Below are 16,027 nucleotides of genomic sequence, written 5' to 3'. Positions count from 1 at the left end.
AACATAGTAAAAAGAGGTAGAGGCGGTCATGCTGCCATGGGGCAACACGCCCTGGACAAATATGACCGTGACATTCTCCCCCGCTCAATTGGTTGACGTCCCCGTCAACCGATCCTGCTCGATCTCAGCATATTATTGAACAGCTACCTTTGAGGCCTTCCATGGGCTCCCAATAAACTTCTCTGCCTTGGAGGCTTCTCCACTTCTCCAGGAACTCTTCCTAGCTTGGTTCTGGTCCTTCTACTCTGTCGCTCTTTTCCATAAGTCTCTCATTGGGTTCTTCTCCTGCCATTCTCTTCGTTGTGGCCTGCAGACGGGTCACTACCCTACATCTCTCCTCGACATGATTAGGATGATAGAGTTTCAGTCTACTTACATGGATGACAAGATGAATCTCCATCCACGATGGTAACTACACCCGATAAGAGGTTTTCCCAACCTTTTCAATGACTTCCACAGGTCCCTTAAAGTTGCTCACGAGGCGATGTTCTCTTTGTCCTCGACTTCGAAATTGTCCCAGGCACAAATTTACTCGAACCCAGACTCCTGGTAGGAACTCTCGGTGTCTAGGCTTCCTTCTTCTTCTTCTCCTTCTCTTTAGAGTCGAGGACTTGTGTAAACTATCCGGTTCAACAACACGACACTGCTCCAAGACACACAGAATGTCTTAGGGGGCCTTCTCTTCCGCGGTTTCTACTGACTCGTGGGTAAAGTCCTTCTCTAATTGGAGGGTTGAGATCATCTTTATCCCCTTCGGCCGTCTGATCTCAGCATGCACAATGGTAGGCGTAGACCCAGTAATCACTAAACACTTGGTGAGGGGTATCAGTATTACCTTGTGCTCAACCAAGAACTCCATTTCCAACACCACATCAAAGTCATCCATCTTAACGATCACGAAATCCGCAGGGCCACTCCATTCCCCCAACTTTATGACTGTTCTCTTTGCCATTCCTGTAATCGGCAAGGCCTTAGAGTTCACTGCTTTTATTTTACTTGTGCCTCATTCCCAATGGAGATTCAGCCATCTGGCTTTTGTTTCAGACATAACATTATGGGTGATTCCCGAATCGACATGTATTTGGCTAATCTATGGTTGACTCCAGCATCAACATACATTAGTTCGCCTTCGTGGGATCCCTTTTCTTCTCTTACATCCTTTTGGAGGGCAGCTAAATATCTCAGGGCCCCAACCCATGGGGTTCTATCTTTCTCTGTTTGCACATTCTCGTCTTCTACCTGAACAACTTTTCCTTTCCAGTCCAAAGCTAATGAGGCTTGGAAAGCATTAGAGACGGCTCGTTCCAGACATTCGCTTGCCTTGTGCGAACCCTTGCATATAGAACAAGATAAGGACCGATAAAGATTCTTCTGATTCTGCCCCAGCCACATATTTCCAGTCGTCTGCTGATGAGGTCTACTATCCCCATTGTTGTCTTTATCTCCCCCACCGTTTCTCGATGGGCTCAAACCGTTGTCCTTTCTCCCCCTATTAGGGGATCTCGAGTATTGTCTCATCTCTTGAGATTCATCAATCAAGTCAAATAACCATTCAACCGCTGCGTATGCGACTGGGAGATCCTGTATTCTCTACTCATACAGTTTTGTTTTTGCCCACGGTTTCAGGCCTTCAATAATACATAAAACTTTGTCTTTTTCGGACATGTCTCTTATGTCCCACATCAATCCGACAAATTGTTTCAAGTAGTCCCTAATAGTATCAATATGTTTCAATTCCCATAGCTTGCATCTTGCCAAAATCTCAACATTTTTGGGGAAGAACTAAGAACGCAACTCTTGTTTCAGTCTCTCCCACGTGTCGATGGTACAACATCCCTCTTGAACATCCATGAAACGAGACCTTCACCCTAACTTGGCATCCTCTGCTAGGTGCATCGTCACTAGGGTGATCTTCGACTCTTCAGTCGTTGTGTTCGTAGCCCTAAAGTACTGTTTCATGTCAAAGATAAAATTTTCTAACACCTTTGCATTGCGAGCTCATAGAAGGTCTTAGGCTCGGGTACTTTTACCCTGTAGAATTGGGCTGCACCTTCGACTGGGGCTTGATTTCCTATCGCTCTCATGGTAAGGTTAATTTTTGCACTAATTTCCACAATCTCTACCCGTACGTCCTCGATGGTGGCTCGAAAGTCCTCGGACATCTCAGTCACCATCTGAATGATCGCTCTTTGCGAGCTGTCTAGTTCTTTGACACTCTCTTCTATCGGTGCCATAGAGCCCGACGAACCATCCCCATGCTCAAGTGGCCTATCCATCGTAGTTTTTGCCTCTAGGGTCTCAACCCTTATCAACAATTTCTTGACGGGCATCCCATCTGAGTGGCTAGCCACCGCATCAATTTCATCGGCCTTGTCAGCGACTTCCTGTAACCAAGTCTCTAGGAATCGAACCTGTTCAGGGACTTCTATTAAATAGAGCATTTGCTCTTCAATCTCGACCAATCGGTCAACATGGGACTTGCCCAACTACTTCGTAGCAGACATGATCGCAGCTTCTGTACTCTATGAGCTGACTTGGCTTTGATACCAACTGTCATAATCGCACTTTCTGAAGCTTCACTTAACGATTGTGTGACACTTGTTCCCACTCACGAACAAGTCAGCCAATTCGAATACGAACAGCTAATGGCACACCGGGTGCCTCTCGCAACCTCCACCCCCGTTTTAGAGAAAACGGTTTTAGAAAACGGGTTTGGAGAAAAGGTTTCCGCAAACAGTTTGATTGTAAGAAAAGAGAAGAGAAAGATTGTAGTAGGTTAGAAAGCAATAAGCAACAACAACAGCTTTATAACATACTACTCCGGGTAAGGGAAATGATGGTTAGTCTTATCCCAATATATTGCATTCTGAACAAAAACACATCCGCTACCCTTGTATATGGAAATGGGTGAGCGATCATTCACTAAGAAAAGTACATATAAACCTAACTACCTAGCAAAAGGAAATACATAGGATGAAAGCATAGTAAAAAGAGGTGGAGGCGGTCATGCAGTCATGGGCAACACGCCCTAGACAAGCAAGACTGTGACATCGCACAATCAGAATACGTCTATTCAATAGACGCATTATGACTATATATATATATATATATATATATATATATATATTAATGTGGAGAAAAAACATAATAAAATAAGAAAAAATATAATAAAAAAAATATTGGCGAATGTGTCTCTTCGGATGGAGACAAAAAAGATACCCCTTTCCCCTAAATAAGTTCAAAAATCCCCATTTTTCCTAATTAAATTTCAAAATATCCCCACAAATCTAAATAACCCGAAAATTTGGGAAGATATTGTAGCTTTTGAAAATAATTATACAAATATTGTAGTTTTTAAAATAATTATAAAAATATGGTAGTTTTGGTGATGTGATTGGCATTTTCTAACACTCAACAACATATTTTTTTTTTTTCTTTTATGCAATGAACACTCGACCCCTTTTTTACTATTTACTCTTCCTTTTTTTTTTTAATTGAAAAACATTTTTATTTTGTACTTTCCTTTCTTTTCATTTTTTAATAGAAAAAATGTTCTTTTATAAAAGTTTGCCGATTTATTTTTTTTAGTAATAAGAAAAAGTGATTTTTACATAAAAATTCTCTAGGCCCTATATTTAATAAATATCCTTAAATTTGAAAATTTTCAATGATGACTTTTAGAGATAATTATGGACAACTTTACCCTTTTTACATTGACAAGCACAACATTTATTGCTATTTATCGAACAAAATTTTTCCATATTTTTCAAGAAATTTTAATAAATAAGAGAGAAATTGACAAATTTTATATTAATTAATGTGTTGGAAAGAGAATATGTATTTATTATAAAATATTAATTAGTTTAGATTTTTCTACCATTTTCATTTAATATGATTTTCAATCCATTTTCATGTAAGAAGTATTTTTTTTTTCTTTTTTATGTATATATACGACACTTATTTCAAATATATAAAATGGCATTTCAAATATATATGAGATTAACCCAAATGTATTTAGAAGAAGTTCAAATTTAATATTTTTATATAATATATACTTCATACTTTAACTATAACATCGTTTCTATTGAGTTGTATATTTCACATTTACAGATTTCAAATTCTTAAGCTAGTGCTCTAAAATATATTAGTAGTCTTATTTTCTTCTACAATAAAAATATTTGATGGTACTTGTGAAGGGATTGGATTCCCCGTAATGGAAGAAATTTGACGCATTAATCTCTAAATTTCGTTTTATAGAATGCAGAAAATTCAGAGTGACGGAAACCATGGAAAAACAGAAACCTAAGCATGCTTTCTACAGTGCAAATTGGAGAGGAAGTGATTAAGTAATCACTTACCCATTGAGGACCAATTATTTTCATTCCTCTCCAATTTGTGTCGTCTTCTCCCAATCCTATGAACACCGCAACCGGACACCACCACCGGGTCTTCCCCGTTATTCTCAGGGACGGGAACCATGTAGAGTTGTGGACTTCCACATAAGTTTGGCAGGAGGGAAGAAGAAGAGAATTGAGAGAAAAATTATTCTCTGTAAACAACAGAGAGAATAGAAGAACCAAAAGGAGAATGAGAGGGAGAGAACTTTCTCTCTCCTCATTTGTTACGTGAAAGGAGAGAGAATAATGGGTGAGGGAGTTGTAACTCCCTCCCCTTTATTAAATTTTAAATAATTAAATTCAAATTCTAAATTTGAATTTAATATATATATATTAACCACTTTAATATATATTTAAACTATATGTTATATCACATATAATATATAAGCTATAGTTAATATTATATCACATATTACATAAATTATAGTTTATTGTTCTCTCAAATAACCTAAGGTATTAATATGAATAAAATTCATTTTTATTTTAACCTATAGTTTTTATATGAATCACATTCATATAAATAATAATTGAATCGTATTCAAATTATAACACCTTTAAATAAAATATATAAATTTAATGTGAATCTATTCATATTAATTTTAACATATAGTTCCTATATGAATCATCTTTATATAATTAATATTTGAATCACATTCTAACATTTATACTCTCATAAAACTATATAAATTTAATAATAATCATATTTATATAATTAATATTTGAATCACATTGAAATATTTATTTTTCTCATAAAAATGTATCAACATACATTATATTATATAATGTATCAATGTACACTATTTAATTGTATCTTATACAATTAATTCCATTTAATTAATTTGAAAAATTCAAATCACACCAAAATTAATTTGATTCCCATCAGTCTATTGGAATTGATGTCCTACTCCCAGAGTCTCGTTGTTTGTAATGATACACATTGTTTGATGAATAAAATAACTATTATTTCATTCTGGCATTTACTCATATCCAATAAACAACGCTCCATAGTTATCTTTTGTAAACTTAAGCATGTATATATAATATACAAGTGGATCATGACTTAAATGATAACCTAAATAGGTTTGTAGTATAAGGATTAAGGTGAGATACCTGATCCTAGTGACACAACGAATACGACCCGCTTTATAGAGGTTTGCAAGTGTTGTAAACTACTAAAAATGGTATATCCTGACCATTCATGTGGGGACATGCGAACGGGGGGTGTCCTATACAAAAAGTTTGTATGAGACCAGACCACGAGATGATTAGACTCTGTATATAACATCGTTGATACTAGAGACTTACATCTCACCTAAATGACCATAGGTGACACGATCTCAATCCTGAGTGTTTTGAGAACTCTTGCCTTTGAGGGCGGTCCTTTGATTAGTATGGGTGAGAGTGCTCAGATTGCCAACTCAACATGCCTACCTTTTTGGGGACTTGTCTGATCTGGGAGTTGGGAACTCAATACACAAGATGGAATTCACTCCTTTCCTAAAGTAGGGATAAGTAGAGAGATTGCTCCTTTAAGGGGTGATTTCGGGACTTGAACATAGTGGCCACAACTTCTCTTTAGAGGAGAGGACTCATCATAGTAAGACTATGACTTATGTTCATTAGAGAAATCAATGATACTTAAGGAGTTAGATGTAACTACAGGGGCATAACGGTTATTGGCCGAGCTGTACTTACAAGCGATCTGTGAAGGGTTGTCACACTTCTGATTGGTTAAGATGGACAAATAATATATCTGTGGTAAGGAGAGTTCAACTGTGGGTCTTTAGTAGAGTGCCTGACAGTTAACAAATTGTGGATCAGTGACTAAAGAGTTTATTCAGTTATTTACATACCGTTGGAGCTTCGAGCTACAGGTCCATAAGGTCCCCTTGGTAGCTCAATGAATTTAGTTGAGGATTAGTTATTGGTGTTGATTTTAAATCTTCAAATTGACAAGAGGTAATTCGATTATATATGATATGATCGGTATGATGTATGAGATACATCTAATGGAGGATAATGTAAATGAGATTTACATTAAGTATCATGGAATAGAAAAAGAGCTATGGTTTGTATGTTTCATGAGATGAAATATTAAAACTATAGGTTATAAATATAGTATGATAAGCTGGTTATCATTTATATTTAGAATAATATTAATTATTCGATAATTATCTCTTTTTCTCAAATAACCAATTGAGTGGGAGGTTATTGGTGGTTTCATGGTAACCGTGAGATAAAAGGAAATTTTTTTTCTTAACTTTCGTAAGCTTGAGATTTTGTGAATTTGAGATTTTCTCTCTCGGAATTACTCAAAGAAGTTGTCAAGTAAATAGGATTTACTAAGCGACAGCTTGGATAAGATAAACGATCGTGTAGTGTTTGTAGGTGACAGACACTTAGCTAAGCGATGAGCTAAATGATCGCATAGCTTTTGCTAGACGATCTCTTAGCTTTTGCTAAACGATTGGGCATCGACCTATACGATAGGTTCTGCCATTTCCCACTTGCTCGATCATTTACACTATTATTGTTTCCTCCGTCTTCTGCCTCAAACCAAGTCCACACAGAGCCCACCCTTTGGATTCTCACACCGAGAATACCAAGGTAGCCTTCTTGGTGGTGTCATACTCAACTTGACATCGTCGAGGTTCTGTGGAGGCCGTTTTTGTTGTTCGGGGTGTTTGTGACCTAGGCGATCGCTGAGTTCGAGTGCGCAGTGTTCGTGCAGTGTAACGGTCGTGTTCGACGAACGTTCGTGGTTGCTGTATGGTTGTGTTCGAGCATTCATGATCAAAGAGCTTGACGATGAGTCTGCAAATGTGTGTAGCATTTCTCCTTGATCATTTGTGTTATCATGCTGTAAATTCTGTAATTAATGCATAACCGTATATTTCTGTTTATGACTGTAATTGTAAAGTTCATATATGATTGTAATTTGGAATGATCTTTCCGCTGTTCATGGAAATCCTCGTGTTAGATTTTCTTCAATTGGTATCAGAGCCAGGTTGTTCTGATATTCTAAATTACAAGTCGGTTTTAAACTTCATTTTACAGTCTCGATGGGTTTCTGCTTTTGTATTTAATTGTTAAGTGCATTTGTGGATGGAGTTGATGAATGTTTTCGACTTTAATTGCCTTTAGTTAAAGCTTTTTTCAATTACAAAGTGTTAATTTGTAAGGGACCCTGTATTTTTGGGCATAATTAACTTGTAATCGAGTCTATAATTCAAAGAGTTTGAGTTAGTCGAGTCGTTCATGATGAATTTTCGAAGCATGGAGATGCGGTGCTCAACAAGAAAGAAGACCAAGAGTTGGTCGTATCGTGTAGCCTAAGGTAAACGATCATTGGGATTTATCTAAATGATCGGTAGATTTTGCTATACAATTGTGTAGTACTTACTAAAAGATCGTTTAGCTAATGCTAAGCGATGGGGGTAAATCGTTTACTCTATCGCGTAGCGTTAGTTGCCCGATCATGTAGGCACTGGAGGTAGACAATTGTATGGGAGCATGTGATGCTCATCGTTTAGTAAAAGGCGTGCGCTAGATGATCGTGTAGTTAGCAAGCCTCATCGCTTAGTTACTACCTACACGATCGTGCGTATACGATACGGAGACGCTAGCTAAGTGATCATTTAGGTGATGGTGTTTTACCGCATCATAGTCGCTTAGACGATCGTGTAAGGCGTGTGTTGTGCGGAGCACACTAAGAGATCGCGTACCTCAGGTTTCATCGCTTAGTAAAAGGTACACGATCGTGTAGTATTTTCTAAATGATCGTTTAGCTCTGGGAGCGTTGTTAAGCAATAGAGCGAAGTGTTTATTTTATCGTGTAGGCGATCGGAAGGAGTTTTAGTACACGATGGTTGGAGACGCGTTGCTTCGCTCGGATAGTTCAAGACCCGGTTCACCTGTTTGAGCCGCAGACTCCTTGTTTTTGTAATAGTTAGCTTTAATTTTGGGTTTTTAAGGCAATTTTACTCAGTTCATCAATATTTCTTTGTTATACATGTGATGTATGGTGCTTATATGGCCAAGTGTTTTTCATATAGTTTAAAACCCACCTTAGGTTATGCAATCATTCATGCATCATGTATTATAAATGTTATAATATAGCATGAAGAAATTACTTGAAAACATGTGCATGCATTATGAAATATAAGAGTTATATTTTGCATACAGCGAGCATTATCATGCATTATCCTTTTATTATAAATGTTATAGTCTAAGGGTGAATGGAAGCATGTTTTGCTTGTTTCATTGCTGTTTTGTATAAGTGTTATATAAAAGAAGTAGAAATGAATGGACAATGCATTGAGGATGACATTTAGGTTGTTTATAATCATTATGAATGCCTTGCATGTCTTAGCTTAGCATTGTGGTTTTAGTTTCTATTTATAAGTGTTATAAAGGAAATTAGAACTAAAATCAATAAGAAAGAGTTGCATGCGGACTTCGGGTGAACTCAAGTTTTTTTAAAAGGGTTTAAAATTGGATTGAGATAGACCTAAGTTCAAATGGTTCTAAAGAGTTCAAAAGGGTTTAAAATCAGTTTAATAAGATTAAATTGGTTGGCATAAAAGATTAAATTTCTTTTAAATCTATCTATAAAGGACCTTTTATCTAAGGCGGGTTCTGGCTAGGCTGGGGTTCTTAAGTTGACGGAAACGTAACACCCCTACCTGGGAACCTACCTAAAAAGGTGAATTAGATAGATTTTCAATAAGCATGCAACAATTTGGTCAAAGACTCCATTAAAGAGCTTAATGGATGATGATCAAAAGTTGTTTAACTATCCAAGGTAAAAGTTACTCTTGGGCAAACCTAAAAGTCACGAAGTTAAAATCCTTACCCGTGTTTTTTTCTAAGTAAGCTAAACCCTAGGTTATAAAACACTTAGTGGGAGGAAGAGATGTATCTTATATGTTTATGATTCCACTCACGCTTCTCTCTGTATGTTCACACCGTGAGATTCATGCTTGGCCTCGCAGTGCCCTGGAACATCCCCTTTCGGATGGTGTTTGCATGAGTCAATATCAAGGTGAACAGAGAGAGTGTTTATAGTAAGTGGGTGAAAGGTGTGTGTGTGTCAACACATCCTATGGTCTCTGCCATTGGTTCACACCGTGAGATCATTCTGTACTCCCTTGTGGCATCCTAGAAGCGTCCCCCTTCGAATGAGTTTGGTGCAGTTGGTCAATATCAAGGTTAACTCTAGAAATGGATAGGGTCGCTTTTGGTTTTGCCCCAATCAGATTTTTTTCCCTTCGAATTGGCTTTTTGGGGCAGATCTGTAGGGCCTAAAATGGCGGGTCACACTTACAGGAGATTGTTGAGTAAGTTAATGATCTCTTGGCCAAATCAATGATGGCTAGTCATTATAGAAGCAAGAGTTGTTCTGGTATTAATGACTGGTTAAGAAATTCTCAATTCAGATGAGGGATAATTGACCTCCCTTCGATGGTTTTTATCCTAAACCTTTGAAGTGTCATTGCGAAACTAGATGTCACACGGGGTTCATATTAGCTTTGCTTATTGGAAGATGTTTTTGTTTTACAACGGGTATTTGCTTAAAACCTAACGTAGGTCAATGTGTTTTTCTTTTCAACAAGTCGTTAGTATTTTCGTTTAGTGCTTTTAATATGACCGACTACATACAGTGGAAAAAATCGTGTCAAACGTATTTCATGACAAACGACCTCAAATTTGTCATGGTTGAGGAATCTTCTCAAGTCCTGACCCTTGATGCACCGCAAAGTGTTCACAATGCATATGAGGTATGGATGAAGGCTAATTTGTTGACCTGACTTCACATTTTGGCTAACATACCTGATATTTTGGCCAAAAGGGTTGAGAACATGGTCATTGCACGCAAGATCATGGACTCACTGCAAGATTTGTTTGAACATTAGTTCTTACATGTCAAGCATGAAGGGATAGATGACGAAATCAGTAGTGTTAGTTGTTCTGACACTAATCCCGCTACTTTCCAAAAGAGGAGGAAAGACAATAAATCAGATTTATTAGTTTTGGAGACGTGTTTAGTAGAGAATGATGATTCTGCTTGGATCTTAGATTTGGGTGCTACCAATCATGTCAGTTCCTCTTACCAAGGATCTAGTTCCTGGTAAACGTTGCCAGAGGAAGAGATGACTCTACGAGTCGGCACTAATGAGGTTTTTTCAGTTGTTGCTGTAGGCAAGCTGAAGTTATTTGTTGACAAGAAATATTATCTATTACTGGATAATGTTTCTATAGTTCCTCATATTAAGAAGAACTTGATCTTGGTTTCTTGTCTTATTGACCAAGGGTATACCGTCTCCTTTTCTGAGAATAAAGTGTTTATTTTCAAGAATGGAACAGAGATTGATTATGGTTCAATGGAGAGTAACTTATATGTACTAAGGCCGCTAGTCATAAAAGCCTTGTTTAACACTAAAATGTTCAGTACGGACAATAGCTAAAAGACCAAAGGTTTCTCCCAAGGAAAATGCCCATCTTTGCCATCTAAGATTAGGATACATCAACCTCAATAGGATTGAGAAGTTGGTGAAAAGTGAACTTCTAAAGAGTTTAGAAGAAAACTCTTTGTCGGTACGTGAATCATGCTTTGAAGGAAAGATGACCAAAAAAACCTTTTACTGGAAAAGGTTACAGAGCCAAGGAAGCCTTGAAGCTGGTACATTCAAACATTTGTGGTTCGATAAATGTTAGAGCTCGGGGTGGGTATGAATATTTCATCTCTTTTATAGATAATTATTCAAGATTCGGGTATCTCTACCTAATGCAACATAAGTTTGAAGCCCTTGACAAGTTCAAGGAGTATAAGACTGAAGTTGAAAACTTGTTAGGTAAAAAGATAAAAACACCACGATCTGATCATGGTGAAAAATATATGGACCTTCAATTCCAGAACTATATGATAGAACATGGGATTGCGTCCCAACTCTCGGCTCCTGGTACATCTCAGCAGAATGGTATATTAGAAAGGAGAAACAGAGCCTTGTTGGACATGCTTCAGTCTATGATGAGTTATGCTCATCTTCCAAACTCGTTTTGGGGTTTTGGAGTGGAGACTGCATGTTATATCCTGAACAACATTCCCTCGAAAAGTGTTTTTGAAGCACCTTTTGAGTTGTGGAGAGGCCGTAAAGGTAGTTTATGCCACTTCAAGATTTGGGGCTATCCGACACATGTGCTAGTGACTGACCCAAAGAAGTTTGAACCGTGTTCGAGGGTTTGCCTCTTTGTAGGCTACCCCAAGGAAACGAGAGGTGGATACTTCTATGATCCAAGTGAGAATAAAGTGTCTATCTCTACAAATGCTATCTTCTTGGAAGAAGACCACATAAGGGATCATAAGCCACGAAGTAAGCTCATGTTGCATGAGATCTCTAGTGAGACTGAGACTGTTAAGGGTTCAACAAGAGTTGTTGAATAGGCCAACAGATCAACAAGAGTTGTTGAAGTCGGAATATCTAGTCAACCAACTCCAGAGTTGAGACTGCCTCGACGTAGTGGGAGGGTTATGAATTATCGGATCGCTACATGGGTTTGACTGAAGCCCAAAATTTTATTATGAATGATGGGGTCGAGGATCCATTGTCTTTTAAGAAAGTAATGGAGGATGTTGACAAAGATGAATGGGTTAAAGCCATGAACTAGGAAATGGAGTCTATGTACTTCAATATCGTCTGGGAGCTTATTGATCCACCTGATGGGGCAATACCTATTAGGTGTAAGTGGATCTATAAGCGAAAGAGAGGTGTAGATGGAAAGGTGTAAACCTTTAAGGCTAGACTCGTGGCAAAGGGTTATACCCAGGTTGAGGGAGTTAACTATAAGGAAACTTTCTCACCTGTTGTCATGCTCAAGTCTATTCAGAATCTCCTGTCCATAGCCACATTTTATGATTATGAAATATGGAAAATGGACCTCAAAACTGCCTTTCTTAATGGTAATCTTGAGGAGACCATCTATATGACTCAACTAAAGGAGTTCATAGTTCCAGATCAAGAGTAAAGAGTTTGCAAGCTTAATTGTCTGGCTGAAACAAGCATCTAGATCTTGGAATATCATATTTGACATTGCTGTCAAGTCATTTGACTTTAATCAGAACATTGATGAGCCTTGTGTATACAAGAAGATCATCAACAACTCAGTAGCTTTTCTGGTATTGTATGTGAATGATATCCTACTCATTGGAAATGATGTAGGGTATCTGACTGATATTAAGAAATAGCTAGCTGCCCAGTTCCAAATGAAAGATTTGGGTGAGGCACAGTACGTTCTAGGGATCCAAATCATTCGGGATCGTAAGAACAAACGGTTAGCCCTATCTCAGGCATCGTACATTGATCAAATGTTGATCAGATACAGGGTGCAAGATTCCAAAAGGGGTCTGTTACCCTTCAGGCATGGAATCGTTTTATCTAAGGATTAATCTCCTAAGACACCTCAAGAGGTTGAGAAGATGAGATGGATTTCTTATGCTTCAGTTGTAGGAAGCTTAATGTATGCAATGTTGTGTACTAGACACGACATTTACTATGCAGTAAGGATTGTCAGTCGATATCAGTCCAATCCAGGATTTGCTCACTGGACCGCAGTCAAGACGACCCTTAGGTATCTTTGGAGAACGAGGGACTACATGCTCGTGTATGGAGATAAGGATTTAATCTTTACAGGATACACAGGCTCTGACTTTCAGACTGATAAAGATTCTCGCAAATCGACATCGAGGTCAGTGTTCACTCTGAATGGAAGGGCTGTAGTCTGGCGAAGCATCAAGCAAGGATGCATCGCGGACTCCACTATGGAAGCCGAATATGTAGCCGCTTGTGAAGCAGCTAAGAAGGCTGTTTGGCTGAGGAAATTCCTTTCAGATTTAGAAGTTGTTCCAAATATGGATTTGCTTATCACTCTTTATTGTGATAACAGCAGGGCTATGGAAAATTCAAAGGAGCGTCGGAGTCATCGTCTGGGTAAGCACACAAAATGAAAATATCACTTGATCAGGGAGATTATGCATCGTAGTGATGTGATAGTCACGAAGATCGCATCAGAGCACAACGTTGCTGATCCCTTTACAAAGGCCTTCACGACTAAAGTGTTCGAGGGTCACCTGGAGAGTCTGGGCCTGCGAGACATGTAGCATCTTGTCTAGGGAAAGTGGGAGATGATACTGGGGTATTCCCTAGTTTATTGTATATTGTACATGTTTTTTTATTGTATTTTACATTAGTCTCATGAGTCATTAGGACAAGTGGGAGATTGTTGGGATTGGTGTCCTAATTCTCCCAGAGTCTCGTTGTTTGTAATGATAAGATTGTTTGATGAATAAAATAAATGTTATTTCATTTTGGCATTTACTCATATCCAATAAACAAAGCTCCATGGTTATCTTATGTGAACTTAAGCATGTATGTGATATACAAGTGGATCATGTCTTAAGTGATAACCTGGGAGCGAGGGTGTCCCTGGGTAGATCATGACCATTCATGTGAAGATGTGCGAGCGAGGGTGTCCTATACAAAGAGTTTGTATAAGACTGGACCACGAGATGACTAGACTTTGTATATAACGGCATTGATACTAGAGACTTTCATCTTACCTAAACGACCATAGGTGACACGACCTCAATCCTGAGTGTTTTGGAAACTTCTTGAGGGCAGTCCTTTGATTAGTATGAGTGAAAGTGGCCAGATTGCCAACTCAACATGCCTACCTTTTTGGGGACTCAATACACAAGATGGAATTCACTCCTTTCCCGAAGCAGGGATAAGTAGAGAGATTCTCCCTTAAGGGTTGATTCTTGAACATAGTGGCTATAACTTCTCTTTAGAGGAGAAGACTCAGTCATAGTAGAACTATGACTTATGTTCATTAAAGGGATCGGTGGTACTTAAGGAGTTAGATGTAACTACAAGGGCATAACGGTTATTGGTGGTTTCATGGTAACCATGAGATAAAAGAAAAATTGTTTTCCTAATTTTAGTAATGTTGAAAAAAATTATGTTTTGAGATTTTCTCTCTCGAAGTCTCACGGAAGTTGTCAAGTAAATAGGATTTACTAAATGACAACTTGAAGCGAGTTAAACGATCGTGTAGTGTTTGTAGGCGACAGACACGCAGCTAAGCGATGAGCTAAACGATCGCTCAGCTTTTGCTAGACGATCGCTTAGCTTTTGCTAAACGATTGGGCATCAACCTACACGATAGGTTCTGCCATCTCCCATTTGCTCAATCATTTACATGATTGTTTTTCCTTCGTCTTCTGCCTCAAACCTAGACAACACAGAGCCCACCCTTTGGATTCTCACACCGAGAATACCAAGGTAGCCTTCTTGGTGGTGTCATACTCAACTCGACGTTGTCGTGGTTCTGTGGAGGTTGTTCGTGCTGTTGGGGTGTTCGTGACCGCGACAATCACTGAGTTTGAGTGCGTGGTGTTCATGCAGTGTAGCGGCCGTGGTTGACGATCGTTTGGGTGTTGCTATGTTCGAGCGTTTGTGATCATGGACCTTGGCTACGAGTCTACAAATGCGTGTAGCATTTCTCCTTGATAATTTGTATTATCATGCTGTAATTTTTGTAATGAATGCATAACAGTATGTTTTTGTTTATGACTGTAATTGTAAAGTTCATACATGATTGTAATTTGGAATGATCTTTCTGCTGCTCATGGAAATCCCCATGCACGATTTCCTTCACTTGACACCACCACAAAATTACCTTGGTATTCTTAGTGTGAGAATCCAGGAGTTGTGGGCTCTGTATGAATTTGGATAGAGGGAAGGAGGAAGTAAACGATCGAGTATGCGATGAACAATCATATAAAAGAAGAAGGTTTATCGTATAGACTTGATACTTGATCGTTTAGTAAAGTGTACTATCGTATAGTAAACTCGATAGTCAATCGTGTAGTCACTTAATAGTGATTTTTGTGAGATGAATCGACCGAATGATTTGAAAAACTATTTTTCCTTTTATCTCATAGTTATCATAAAAAGTGTGTACAACACCCACTAAGGTCGGTTATTTAGAAAAATAAATATTAATTATCATATAATTAATAAATTATAAATAAATACAATAACTAACTTATCATATGATATTTATAACCTATAGTTTTAATATTGCATCATTTGCAACATCTCAACCATAGTTCTTTTTCTATTTTTACGGCATTTAATATAAATCATATTTATATTAATTCCTCCAATCAAATAATTTATCAAATACATCATATCAATTATATCATACATAATTGTATTAATTTAATTATATAATATATAATCAAATTCCCTCTTGTTAATTTGAACATTTCAAACTAACCCAAAAACTTATTTTCAACTTGAATCCATTGAGCTACCAAGCGGACCTTATGGACCTATAGCTTGAAGCTCCAACGGTACGTAAATAACTGAATAAACTCTTTAATCATGATATCCACAATTCGTTAACTATCGTGCACTCCACCAAAGACCAACAGTTGCACTCTTTGCACTACAGATATATATTTATGTGTCCATTGGATATAACCAATCAACAGTGCGATGACCCTTCACAAATTACTCGTAAGTACAACTGGGCCAAATTACCTTTTCGCCCCTATAGTTACATCT

The sequence above is a fragment of the Benincasa hispida genome, chromosome 6 (assembly GCF_027475165.1).
Source record: "Benincasa hispida cultivar pf3 chromosome 6, pf3_genome.v1.1, whole genome shotgun sequence".
Taxonomy (NCBI): domain Eukaryota; kingdom Viridiplantae; phylum Streptophyta; class Magnoliopsida; order Cucurbitales; family Cucurbitaceae; genus Benincasa; species Benincasa hispida.
Note: the sequence above shows the minus strand (reverse complement) of the source record.